Source organism: Physeter macrocephalus, chromosome 6 (assembly GCF_002837175.3).
Source record: "Physeter macrocephalus isolate SW-GA chromosome 6, ASM283717v5, whole genome shotgun sequence".
In the NCBI taxonomy this organism is placed as follows: Eukaryota; Metazoa; Chordata; class Mammalia; order Artiodactyla; family Physeteridae; genus Physeter; species Physeter macrocephalus.
In genome coordinates, this window is record NC_041219.1 from 52,712,875 (window position 1) to 52,725,510 (window position 12,636).

General features: G+C 45.5%; 1 protein-coding gene across 26 annotated transcripts in view; it reads left to right on the forward strand.

The window, feature by feature from the left end:
* The window catches only part of MICAL3 (microtubule associated monooxygenase, calponin and LIM domain containing 3), a 177,330-nt gene that overhangs the window by 13,934 nt on the left and 150,760 nt on the right, over positions 1-12,636 (forward strand). For 24 of the 26 annotated variants that reach the window (XM_055085380.1, XR_008617618.1, XR_008617617.1 and 21 more), the window contains 2 exons: positions 11,431-11,615; positions 12,255-12,305. The exons of 1 other annotated variant lie outside the window; for it this stretch is intronic. The gene's annotated coding sequence lies outside the window, so the exon portion shown is untranslated. Of the gene's footprint in view, positions 1-7,578; positions 7,937-11,430; positions 11,616-12,254; positions 12,306-12,636 lie in introns of those variants that run through there. One more of the 26 variants, XM_055085382.1, reaches the window with a different exon arrangement.

Below are 12,636 nucleotides of genomic sequence, written 5' to 3' on the forward strand. Positions count from 1 at the left end.
AGATTTTTTTTTGATGTGGACCATTTTTAAAGTCTTTATTGAATTTGTTACAATATTGCTTCTGTTTTATGTTTTGGTTTTTTGGCCGCCAGGTATGTGGGGTCTTAGCTCCCGAACCAGGGATCAAACCTGCACCCCCTGCATTGGAAGGCGAAATCTTAACCACTGGACCACCAGGGAAGTCCCTCTGCTGCCTTCTTAGAGGAGCAGTCCTTCAGGCTTTGTCATGAAGCTAGTCAGTAAAGAGGAGCATTCAGGTTAGGGTTAGGGTTAGGTCTCACATAGACCTAGGAGTCATTAGTGACAAAGGCATGTGGTAGTAAAGGATGGTGGGAAGCCAAGGACCAAGACCACCCTTGGGAAGGCGGCTGGGCAGGATCCACAGGGAACCAAGGAGAGGAGTGCAGACCAGAGACAGAATTGGGAGGGAGGAAGAGCACCCAAACTGAGCTCCAGGAGCTGGGAGTGGGAGTGGTGGGTGCTTGTGGGGCTCTGTATTTTCCAGTGCAGGAGCCAGAACTTTAAGAGAGCTTTAAGGAACGCCCTGTGAATAATGCCACCCAGGGTGCTAAACCAGATCAGACTGTCGAGGGTTTAAAATTAGCTTCCCAGGGCCTGAGTGTTTTGTGGAAGAAATACCTCAGGGAGAATATATCAAAGAAGGTGTCTTAGATTTGAGCTTATACTAAGTATTAAAAGACCCGCCCCCTGCCCTTTGTAAAAGAAATGTGTTACAGGGAAGATTGTGCTAGTCTCTCTGGCTTTCAAAATTCCCAGCTCTAGGAAAATCTTATTATAGGAAAGTCTTGAATCCCTCTGGAGTGTTAGGGGTGAAGTAGCTATAGGGTTATATTTTGTTTCCACAAACATGCATGAGCACCTTTTGTGTACTAAACACTGGGAGTGTAGGAGTGAACCATGGCCTGCCAGAGCCTGTTCATACCTTGTGGTTAAATTTTCAGGAATTTTGCAAGTTGGTTGTTAAATACAGCTATTATTAAAAATTAATTCTAGGGACTTCCCTGGTGGTCCAGTGGTTAAGACTCAGTGCTCCCAGTGCAGGGGGCCTGGGTTCGATCCCTAGTCGAGGAACTAGATCCCTCATGCCGCAACTAAAGATCCCTCATGCTGCAACTAAAGATCCTGCATGCTGCAACTAAGATCCAGCACAGCCAAATAAATAAATATTTTAAAAATTATAAACTTATAGTTAAATAAATTGTATTGAAAACAAAGGTAACAAATACTCAAAATTCATTACTTCCTCATTATTTTAAGATGAACTATGCTCTCAGGTCTCTTGCCCCATATGGTGGAAATACTGTATAATTGTGAACTACAGTACATTTCCTCCCAGCTCTGTGTTCAGAGATGTACATAGCTTGAACTTGGCCATGGTGGGAGTATTTACACCACAGAAACCAACAAACACTACACATCAGGGCTTGATTTGTTGTTTTGTTCATTGTCTAAGAAAGTGATGAAAAAATGTTAACATTTGCAGTTTAAACTTAAAGTGTTTTATGTCCATATCCAGTACATTGTGAATAGCACAAAAAATTTGAGGAAATACTTCTTTTAGTATTTGAAAAACTAGGGTCCAATTCAGCAAAGAAGCTGCATACATCATGTTTGATATACATTTTTTTTTTTTTTTTTTTTGCCCGTGCTGCGCAGCATGTGGGATCCTAGTTCCCCGACCAGGGATTGAACCCGAGGCTCCTGCAGAGGATGTGTGGAGCCCTAACCACTGGGCCGCCAGGGAAGTCCCAAAATACATCTTTTTTTGTCCAATTTTGTTTTACTCCTTAAGGTAAATGAAAACTAACGTTCACTTATTTATCAGTTGAGTCCATGGATTGGCCATAGATGTGAGTTAGACAAAAAAAAATCTATGACAGGTTTGTCTGAGAGTCAATTGGCTATATGGAATTTACAGTAAAGAGCATTATGTATTTTATACTCTATTACTTATTACTATATATTTATTACTATTACATATTTTATTACTATTATATGCTATACATCTTTAATATTTATTTATTTATTTATTTTTGGCTGCATTGGGTCTTAGTTGCAGCACACGGAATCTTTTTTGTTGCAGCGCGGGCTTCTCTCTAGTTGTGGTGCAAGGGCTCCAGAACGCATGGGCTCAGTAGTTGTGGTGCGCAGGCTTAGTTGCCCCTCGGCATGTGGGATCTTAGTTCCCCGACCAGGGCTCTAACCCGTGTCTCCTGCATTGGCAGGTGGATTCTTAACCACTGCATCACCAGGGAAGACCCTTGTTGTTTTTTTATATCCACCAGCAAAGCATCCTAGAATTCAGGTTTAGAAGAGACTGCAGACAGAGACTATCACCCTTATGTTTGGGGGGCGTGCTGGGCTGGGAGAAGGAGCTGGAGAGGGCTCCCTGTCTCCTCTGGGCTGGGACCGGCTCACAGAAGTCCGAGCGCAGTGGGGGAATTCCTCTAATGAAATCTTTGGTGAAAAGACTCAGCACTTCTGTTCTCTTTATTTTTTCAACATTATTGAGTACCTACTGTGTGCCAGGCCCTATGTTACTTATGAGAATACAGTGACAAAAAAGACATGGTTACTGCTCTAAACAGTTTTATTATATAATTCACATACCATACAGTTCATTAAGTGTAAAATTAACTGGTTTTAAGTATATCCGCAGCGTTGTACACCTGTCACCACAATTAATTTTGGAACATTTTTATCATCCCCCAAAGAAACTCTTTACCCATAGCAGTAACTCTCCACTTCTGTCCAGTCCCTCTCCCACTAGCCATAGGCAACCACCAGTCTACTTTCTGTCTCTATAGATTTGTTATTCTGGACATTTCATATAAATGGAATCATACAATCTGTGGTTTTCTGTGACTAGATTTTTTTCGCTCAGCATGTTTCAGAGTTCATCCATGTTGTAGCCTGTATCAGAATTTCATTCCCTTTTATGGCCAAATAATACTCCATTTTATGGATCTACTACATTTTCCTTATCCATTCAACAGTTGATAGACATTCTGCTTTTTGCTATCTTGAATAATGTCACGATGAACATTCGTGTACAAGTTTCTGTGTGGATGTGTGTTTTCATTTCTCTTGTATATATGCATGCCTAGGAGTGGAATTGCTGGGTCTTATGATAACTCTGTTTAACATTCTGAGGAGCTGCAGAACTGTTTTCCAAAGTGGCTGAACTATCTTACATTTCCACCTGCACGGTATGAGGCTTCCGGCTTCTCCACATCCTCGCTACCACTTGCTATTATCCTTTTCGTTCTAGCCATCTTGGTGGGTGTGAAGGGGTATCTCATTGTGGTTTTGATTAGCATTTTCATAGTGGTTAATGATGTTGAGCATCTTTTTGTGTGCTTATTGACCATTTGTATGTCTTATTTGGAGAAATATCTATTAAAATCCTTTGCCCATTTAAAAATTTGGGTTACTTTTTTAATTATCAAGCTGTAAGAGTTCTTTATATATTCTGGAAATGAGTTCCTTATCCGATATATGATTTGCAAATATTTTATCCCACTCTGTGGGCTGTCCTTTCACTTTCTTGACAGTGTTCTGTATGTTTCAAAGTATAAAAGTTGTTAGTTTTGACAGGTCAGATTTGCCCTCAGTTCTTGAGTAAATCCAGATTTACATGACAAATTTCTATGCTTTCAGGTGTTTCTGTTATATTTAACAAGTCTCTACAGTTGAATAGTCTGTAGCCAGTTTCATAACCTTTAATACTTAGACCTTATGTTGGTGACTTTGTTTTAGCTTTTAGAAACTTAAAATCTTATGAGAGCAGAGACTAAGGCATATAGGCTCTTTATAACATTTTACTCACTATGTTGCTGGTAAAAACAGCCATAAGCTGATGACTCTTAAACACACTGATTGGGGGCCAGGCTTCTGGGAATAGCTGGAGGTTGGACACAGTATACTGAGGTTGTATTTAAGCATAAGTCAGGAAAATGGATCAGTGTCACTTCCCATTGTAGTCTTAACTCTCTTGTGTTATCTAGTGAGATTTTCGGCTCTATTTACTCTAGTATAGGCATGGAATTTAATAACTAGAAGTGCATCTGGGTTATGGAGATAAGTTACCACAATGAAAAACGTGAACTACCTCCTGCCCTGATCCCTGCAAGATACTTTAGCAGTCTGTCCTCTCCCTATGCTGTTCAGACAAGTCTAAAAAACAGTAAGACATCTGACTTATGTAATAGTGTTCTGTTGGCTGTCTCATTTGCTCCTTTCCTACCGCCTGCATAGCAGTAAGTAGGGTAGTATGTCCCCTCGAGAAGGGAGCCAGCTCAGGAGGTGGGCTGTCTCTGTCCAAGGTCGCATTCTCACTAGTCGTGGGGATGCTGGGGTCTCCTTGGGGGGACATACTTGGGATTACTTGCAAACGTGGTTTTTCAGTGCCTCATTTGTTCTGTATCCCTTTCTTTATCGGGTATTTCCATTTCTAAGTTGGGGTAAATGATTGTGTTGATTTTTTTCTTTGTATGTAATCTGAACAAGTGGGTATAAACCATGTAGCTGGGGACTAGAGGGTGTGTGGAGCATAGGAACAGACATGTGAGGGAGAGGAGACCCTGGGTAAGGACAGTGGAGAAGGTGAGAAATCCTGTCTGTGCAAATGCAGGACAGTTGTGGGGTTTATGAAATAGAGCGGGAGTCAAGTAGTGCGTAAGACAGTTTGAAAATTCCCAGGCTTGTTCACTGTTACCCGTGAGGTATCAGAATGCCTTTTTAGCAAGTGTACTTGTGAAATGAAGCATAGTCCCGCGTCCCCACTTTGAACAGAGCTACCTGTGATCAGTGGGTGACAGTGGGTGATGGTGGCATCTTGGATTGCTTCTGGCCTTTCTCTTCTGCAGAACTCAGAACCCTCCACATGGTTTTGTGATCACTAGGTCAACCCAAGACTGGAAGTTCTGTCACAGTAGTCACCCTTGGGATGTTTTTGGAACGTCTTTGCCTGCTTTGCTCTTGGTGGGACAGACACCTGAAGATGGCGGTGATGTGGTTAAATGTGAGGGCTCCAGAGCCAGATTGTCTGGGTTTACTTGCATCTTCTACCACTTAGAACTGCATGACCTTGACTACATGACTGTCCTATTTCTTGACCCAAGAATGTGGATAATAATATCTATATCACAGGGTTATCGTGAGGATTAAGTGAAATCTTGTGTGGACTTCATCACAGAGTGAGCCCATATTAAATGTCAGCTACAATAATTGCTGCTCTTCTTGTTGCTATCGTTAATTTGGACCCAGCTCTTATAAGTGAAGTGGGTCATCAGTTTGGGTGTGAGAAGAAATAGCAGCAATCTAGTGACTCCGCTTGTTGAGCTCCTGCGTGTTAGGCCTGCAGTGTGGCTCCTACATGCCTTAGTCCATTTACTTCTCGTGACGTCATGCCGGGCAGTTTTATCACATCATGGAGGGCCGTGCTCAGGTCAGACAGCTGCTCAGTGTGGAGCAGGGCCTCCACTTGACGACCTCATGCTTTCCTTGTCTATGGCCAGTTTGGCAGCCAGAGTAACAGGAAAGTCATCCTTTGCCCAGAGCCCGTCATATCAGCTACTCACATAAGATGTTGCCTGAAGGGAGGTAAGATTTCCAGAACATAAACATTTTGGGGGGTAAGTCTTTTCTGTTGTGATGATTGAACAGTGAGGAGGAGGAGAACCTCAGGGGCCTTGTCTTTTAAGAAGGCCCATGATCACCAGGTGCCTATTGGTCTTCCTTCCACCCACAGGCAGATACCCACAGCCTTAACTGCGACCCCAGACTGCGGGGTGAGGGTAGAAGGGGGGCTCAGGCCCCATCCTCCACTATCATAATACAGGCTGCTTCAGGATGGGTGCAGGGCCTTGGGTGACCTGCCTGTGTCCCCGCCCCTCTGGGGAAGGAACATGTGCTCAGTTACATATTCTCTAGAGACAAGGCCCTTATCAGGTGAATAATTTGCAGAAATCTTCTCCCATCCTGTGGGTTATCTCTTTTTTTTTTTGGCTGTGTCGGGTCTTAGTGGCAGCATGCGGGACCTTCGTTGAGGCACCCGGGGATACATTGTTGGGGCACGGGCTTCTCTCTAGTCGTGGCATGCGGGGTTTCTCTCTCTAGTCATGGCGTGAGGGCTCCAGGGTGTGTGGGCCCTGTAGTTTGCGGCCCGCGAGCTCACCAGTTGAGGTGCGGGCCCAGCCGCCGTGCAGCACGTGGGATCCTAGCTCCCCGACCAGGGATCAAACCCCTGTCCCCTGCGTCGCAAGGTGGCTTCTCTACCACTGGACCACCAGGGAGGTCCCTGTGGGTTGTCTTTTCCCTTTTTTTGATGGTGTCCTTTGAAGCCCAATATTCCCTTGCTGCCCGGCCCCCGCCCTTTTTCCCAGTTGGTAAGGCTTTGCATGTGTGGGATGCCACAGATGTAGAGAAGAGGGGGTAGCAGTCCCTCCCCTGTGCACCTTCCCCTCCCCCTTAAGGTCACTTAACCTGAAGAAGAGTTAAGATTAAAGACCCGAGTTAGTGGGCACGGGGTCAGGGTGGAGCTCTGCCTAAAAGAATCCGGGACTGCATCCTGTTGTGGCCACGCAGGTGAGCTCAGAGCAGCAGGGCCCAGGACTGCCTGGCGCTCCAGGGGCCGGGCCTGGGGCCCTGAGCGGCAGGTACTGGCTGACGGTGCGGTCTGGAGACTGAGCACAGTAGGGTGCTTCTCCTTGGGCCCAGCGGAGCCAAAGACTACACAGCCGGCGGCTCAGGTTACAGTTGCTGTGGGAACTGTGACCTTTGAATTTCCTGGCTTATGCATGGAATTTCAGTTGCGTAATTCTACAACAACTTGGATTTTTCCTCTTCTCACCCTCCTTCTTGGCATTTAATTTTTTATCCCAGTGAATGAGATCTGTAGCCCTCTGCCTGTCTGTCTCCTCCTGGGGCAGACAGTCTCACTCACACTCCTTTCCAGGCTGCTCACCCAGAGTGTGCCAGGCAGGAGACCGGCCGGGGCCTGACTGGTGGGTACCTTCCTGTTGTCCCCTGCAAGGCCCTGAGGCTGGGCCAGCCGGCCTGGAGAGGCTTCTGGGCTGGACTGCTGTGTGGGTGTCCAGGATGGGCCCAGCTGTCCCTTTGTGTGTATTTCTGTTAAACAGGCCTTGCTCATTTCTGCTTGTGCACTTGAGTTTACCCTGTTCTGTGCGCCTGGAGCATCCTCCCAGGTGGCTTAGCTAAATTCTCCCCGAACTTCAGTTTCCACTTGCAGTCCTAACCCTCTCTGGGAAACCTGTCATCATTACTATGGCCTAAAATTACCCCCCTTCCAGGGAATGACATACGACTTGAACATTTCATTTGGCATTTAATTAGATACTGTCTCAGGATATTTTTCTTGTTGTCTCAAGAACATTTGTCATTTGGGGTGGAGGGGTGGTCTGTTTTTTTTTTTTTTTTTTTCTGTAAGATTCTTGAGGGCCACAGTTTTAAGTCATTGCATTACTTGTTAAATGGTCAGTGGTTTATATTTGAATGAAGCGTGTGTTCTCTTGGTGTCTGCCATGAGGAAGGCATTGGGCCGAGAGCTATGAGGGACACAGGAAGAAGCAAGGTCCTTAAATCCACTTTTCTTAAGATGCCAAGCCTGGCTTTCCATGATGTGGCCTCGCCTGCCCTGCTGTCCTCTTCTTCCTCTCCCAGTGACCTTTAAACCCAGAGTTCCTGGAAGGCCCACGTCTGTTCTCACCTGATGGCTGTGCACCTGTGCCTCCTCCTGCCCCTGCAGGAAGCTCCCGCCTTCCCTCAGCTCCACCCTCCGCCTCAGGCGAGACAGCACTTCGCTCCTGCGGCCTCCCTGACCACCCCAGCCAAGGGTCCCTTGTGTAATTTCCTCTTACCTTCTGCTCTTCTCTCCCCCTCAGACCTCCTCACGGTATGTAAGTATGAACTTGTTTTTCTGTTTGTGTGTTGACATTTTTGTCCTGATGGTTGTGTCCACCACTGCATTTCCATCCAGCATAGAAGACGTTTTGTTCACTTCTGTACTCAGACCCAGCATGATGCCTGGTATTTGGTAGACTCACAATAAATGCTAAATGACTGAGTATTCTTATAGAAACATGTATTTTTTTTGAGAGACGAGAAAGAAATGTAAAATGACTAGCGATTTATCCTGTAGATTATAGTGCTCTGGTTGGCTTGCAGTAGACAGGCCTATGGAACCGCCCAGTGCCCCTCTCTTGAGATACAAATGGAAACTACTTTGATCTCAGCACAACACATGAGCTTTTTTCCTTTCCTCTTTCTTCCTTCCATTTCCCTCTCTCCTTTATTCCTTTTTTGGCTTGTCTTAGAAATGATTTAAGGCAACTTGGGCTCTTGATCTGTGCTGTGGGTGAGGCAGGACTATTATTCTGTTCTGTGTAATTCTAGACGCTTATTTTGGGACCTGTGGGATACTCAGTTTTTCCTAAACTCTCAGAATCATTTTTGAGAAGCAACCTTATGCTACTGGCCAGAACAGCGAGGAGAACGGGAGCTTGGAGTATCGTCGCTCTGCCGATTCCCCTCGGGCAGACTGGTGTGGGTATGTGTGCTCTTCCTAATCTTTTAAAGTGGAGTTAATATTCAGCTTTCCCATGTGCTGGAGACTGTCTTAAATAAAGAACCTGAAGGCCCTGGTGAAGTAATGTCTCCAAAACACTTCAAGCTCATCAGGGAAGAAAGAAGTGCTGTGTAAACTCAAGAGTGTAATTATTAATCAGACTTTCCTTTGGTCCTCTTCTCTGCCCTGGGTTTGCCTTCCGCGGCTGCTCGGGCTCCAGGATTCGCAGACGGAAAGTCCCTGGGCCGCCTCTCCCGCCCTCCTGGCACAGTGGCCCAGACTGCACAGAAACGCCGCTCTGAGGGACTGGCCTTGGTGTGCAGAGCAGCTCTGTGACTGGGCCCCAGTTCCATGGCATCTCCAGCTGCCTTACAGGAGAGGGCGGCTCTCCTGCTCATTGTTGGATGGAGTTGGGCCTAGTTCTGAGTCCTTGAGGAGCAGTTCGTGGGCGTGGAGCCCACACGGGGGTCTCCATTCTCTACCCCAGGCCACACTGGTCGGAGCGCCCTTTGGGGGACAGATAAAGACCCTCTGCAATCAGAACTGTGTCCATTCACTACAGTGGCACGTTGTCTTCCTTGTTTTTAAGCTTTAGTTTTCACTTCTGAAAAAGCATCTGATTTCTGTAGTAATAACATACATACATTTAAAAAAATCCAAATTAAAAAAAAGGCCAAATTCAGAAGCAGAATTTGATAATTTTCCCTTCACTGCCTTTTCCTCCCCTCCTCTATCCCGAGAAGTCCTGTCCCCTAATGCCTGTAGCATTCCTGGCGTACAGCAGGTGTTTTCACGGTCCTTAAATTGGGGGTGGTGAGAAGAGGTACCAAGTCCAGCTGTCTAAGCCATACAATTTATCAGTGTTCACAGAAGTGTAGAATAATATTTTATTTGTTGTGTCTTCCTTGTTCCTATTTATCTTGTCCTCTATTTCAGCACCGCACCCCACTCTGAGGTAGTGCTTCCTGAATTGTGTTCCACGGACTGTTAAAAGGGGTCTGGAGAAAAGCAAAACGTATTCTTAATAAGATGATTGAATTTTACTCAAGTTTTTGGTAGGGGGGAGGATTTTATAAACCTTTTAAAAACTAGTCATTTTTACAATAGTTCCTTTACCCATGAGACCTTTTGATTTGATTTGTGATTAATAAAATACATAATAAATTAATAAAATAATTTAAAGATTTATCTGAAATGTTGAATTCATAGTTTGGATCCTTAGGTGTTTTCTTATTTGTCATCCCATGCTAATCTAAGTGTACCTCATACCTCTTGCGCTCCTTTACTGATTTCCTTCTGTAAATTTTAACTTAAAACTGCTTTGTGGTCAAATCTGTCTGAGGAACCTGCACTCAGTCTTACCTTGGCACTCCCTGTGGTATGGTCGTGGGCACCGTGGCATTATCTGCTCCCCGTGACACCGTGGGCTCACTTCACCATGGTTACTTATTTTAGCCTCACCTCAAAATCCTTATCTCCCTATGAGGCAGATAGTGTTGGTCTCTGTTTTATAGCAGGGAGATGGGGCTTCAGAAGCCTGCCTTCACTGACCGAGGCCCAGTGGGGGTGGGTCCCAGATTCACGTCCAGATCCGTGGACTCTGGAGCCTGTGCTCTTCACACAGGAGCTCCTGGCATCTGCAGCTGTGTCCCTTCCGGACGGTGGGTTGAGTTTGTGCCCAGGTCACGGTCCCCTCCTCCCCACAGCGTGCCTGCAGAGGCGGCGCCAGGCTCGGGTTTGCGCATGCGCTCGCGGGTCAAGTTCCCCCTTCCCTCGGGCCAGCTTCGTCCCACCCGTCCTCCAGGATCTCTTTCATTATAATAGTTAACTGTTTGTTGTAATTAAGTTAGCTACGTGTTTGTTGAGTCGAATCTGTTAGAACTTTGTCATTTAGTCTCTACTCGCTTCTGAACTACTACTGTCAGTAGGATTCTCTGCCAGTGATTCCCCATGCTTTGGGCAGAGTCTGTGTGTGTGTGTGTGTGTGTGTGTGTGTGTGTGTGTGCGTGTGTGTGCGCTGCCCATCGGCCAGTCTTGTGGATCTATTGAGCAGATTCGTCAAACATCATAGCTTGAGTTAATGACATCGCGAATGTATATGTTCTGCTTTTTCTGCAGTGCCCGTAGATGCTGTTGTGATTAACAAAATACAAATTCATTGGAAAATGTTGAATTCATAGTAGATTTTTTTTTATTGTTAGGCATTTTTTTCAGTCAACAAGGTATTATAAGGAATGCCATATATCACATAATGATCAAAAAAGAAATAGTTGATGGTAAAAAGGAGTTACAACTGAAAAAAGCTGGAAACCCCTCGCTGTACCATTCATTTCGCAGTTATGTACGTTTTTGTGTTTTTAGTTATTTTGTGTGTTGTCTTAAGTGGTTAGCTGGACCCTAAGCCCCATGAGTGTGGGGCCTTTGTCTTACACGCCCTCTGTGCCCCTTGGTGTGCCTGCACATAGTCAGTGCCCAGGAAGTGTTTTCAGACTTGGTTTAGTCCTTAGGTCCTGTTTTCCCTGTTCCACTCTATTATTTTACTTTCTTGAGCTCCCTCTTGCTTTTCTTCTCTTGTCTAGTTTTTACCAGTAGCCCTCAAGCTTCAGTAGTCTTCCATCACTTCATTGCAGCTGTTTGTTGTGCTCCAGCTGCACAGTCAGCAAACATTAGGCAGGGCTGTGGCCCGGTAGGTTATCATTGAATTAATTATTTATTGAGCATTTTTGCCAGGCATTGTGGAAAACGCTATAGAGATGCATTCTCTCATTTACTTCTTAGAAATACCCTGTGAAGTAGGTACTATTTTCACCTCCATTTTACAGGTGTGCCAACTAGGAATTGGACGGCTGAGTGCGTGGCAGTCAGGATCCAATCTCTGTCTGACTCCCAAGCCTGTGCTTGGAAGCCTTCTGGTATCTGTGCCTCCTGAGATCCTGCATGGTTGTTCCCCTAAGGAATTTTCCGTTGGGAAACAGAAACAATGACAAACAATACTGCTTGGATATGAGTAAGTATGAAATTGTTTGGAACTGCGAAGGCGCCCAGAGGCGGAGGCACTCAGGAAGGTCTGGGGGAGGCGAGGGGCTCTGAAACATGGCAGGGAGATGAACACAAGCGGATTCAGGTGCTGGGAACCACGTGAGCCACGTCCGAGTGAGAGGGATGTGCCCTGGGGTGGGGTGGAGTGGGGTTGCCAAACTGGAGGGAGGGCTGGGTTTCTTGGGGAAAGTGGGAGATGAGATCGGGTAACTCAAGCTAGAGGGACTTGAAATTACACAGGAGACACGATGAGGGATAATAAGTCTGTAGGTTTTTGAGCAGGACATGACAGGGTAAATCCTGTTTAAGAGCCATGAAGTGGGCAGTAGATGGCAGATTCCTCATGGCATGATGGTTCTTAATTCTTCCCTGCCTGTATGCCCTTGGGACCTAGTGTTACCTCTTCTGGTCCTGGGAACAACCATCTGTACAGAGGTCCCGTGTTGGCTGATCAAGCTGCCCTGGAGTGTGGAGAAGTGAAGAGTGTAGAACGTGGAGGACAGAGACCTGGATCCGATTCCTGACCCTGTCTGTCCCTGTAGCTTACTAGCTGGATGAATTATCTGACCTTTCTTCATTCTTTTTTTCCCCCATCTGTAATTTGCAGATAACCCTATGATGACTCACAGGGTTGTTTCAGGATGAAGATCTAGCAGATGTAAGTACAGAGGCTGTTTAGTCTAGTGGTTCCAGACTTCCTGGGGTTAAGTGCCAGCTATATCATTCACTGTGTGGTTTTGGGCAAGTTACTTAACTTTTCTGTGTCTCCTTTTTCTTATCTATAAAATCAGTCTAAATATTGTACCTACCTCACAAGGAGAATTAAATGAGGAAAGATAGGTAGCTGGCTCTTAAACATGCCTGGCATGTGGTAATGTGATTAATAAATTGCAGCTGATTTTTTTTTTTTTTTTTTTTTTTTTTTTTTTTTTTTTTTTTTTGTGGTACGCGGGCCTCTCACTGTTGTGGCCTCTCCTGTTGCGGAGCAC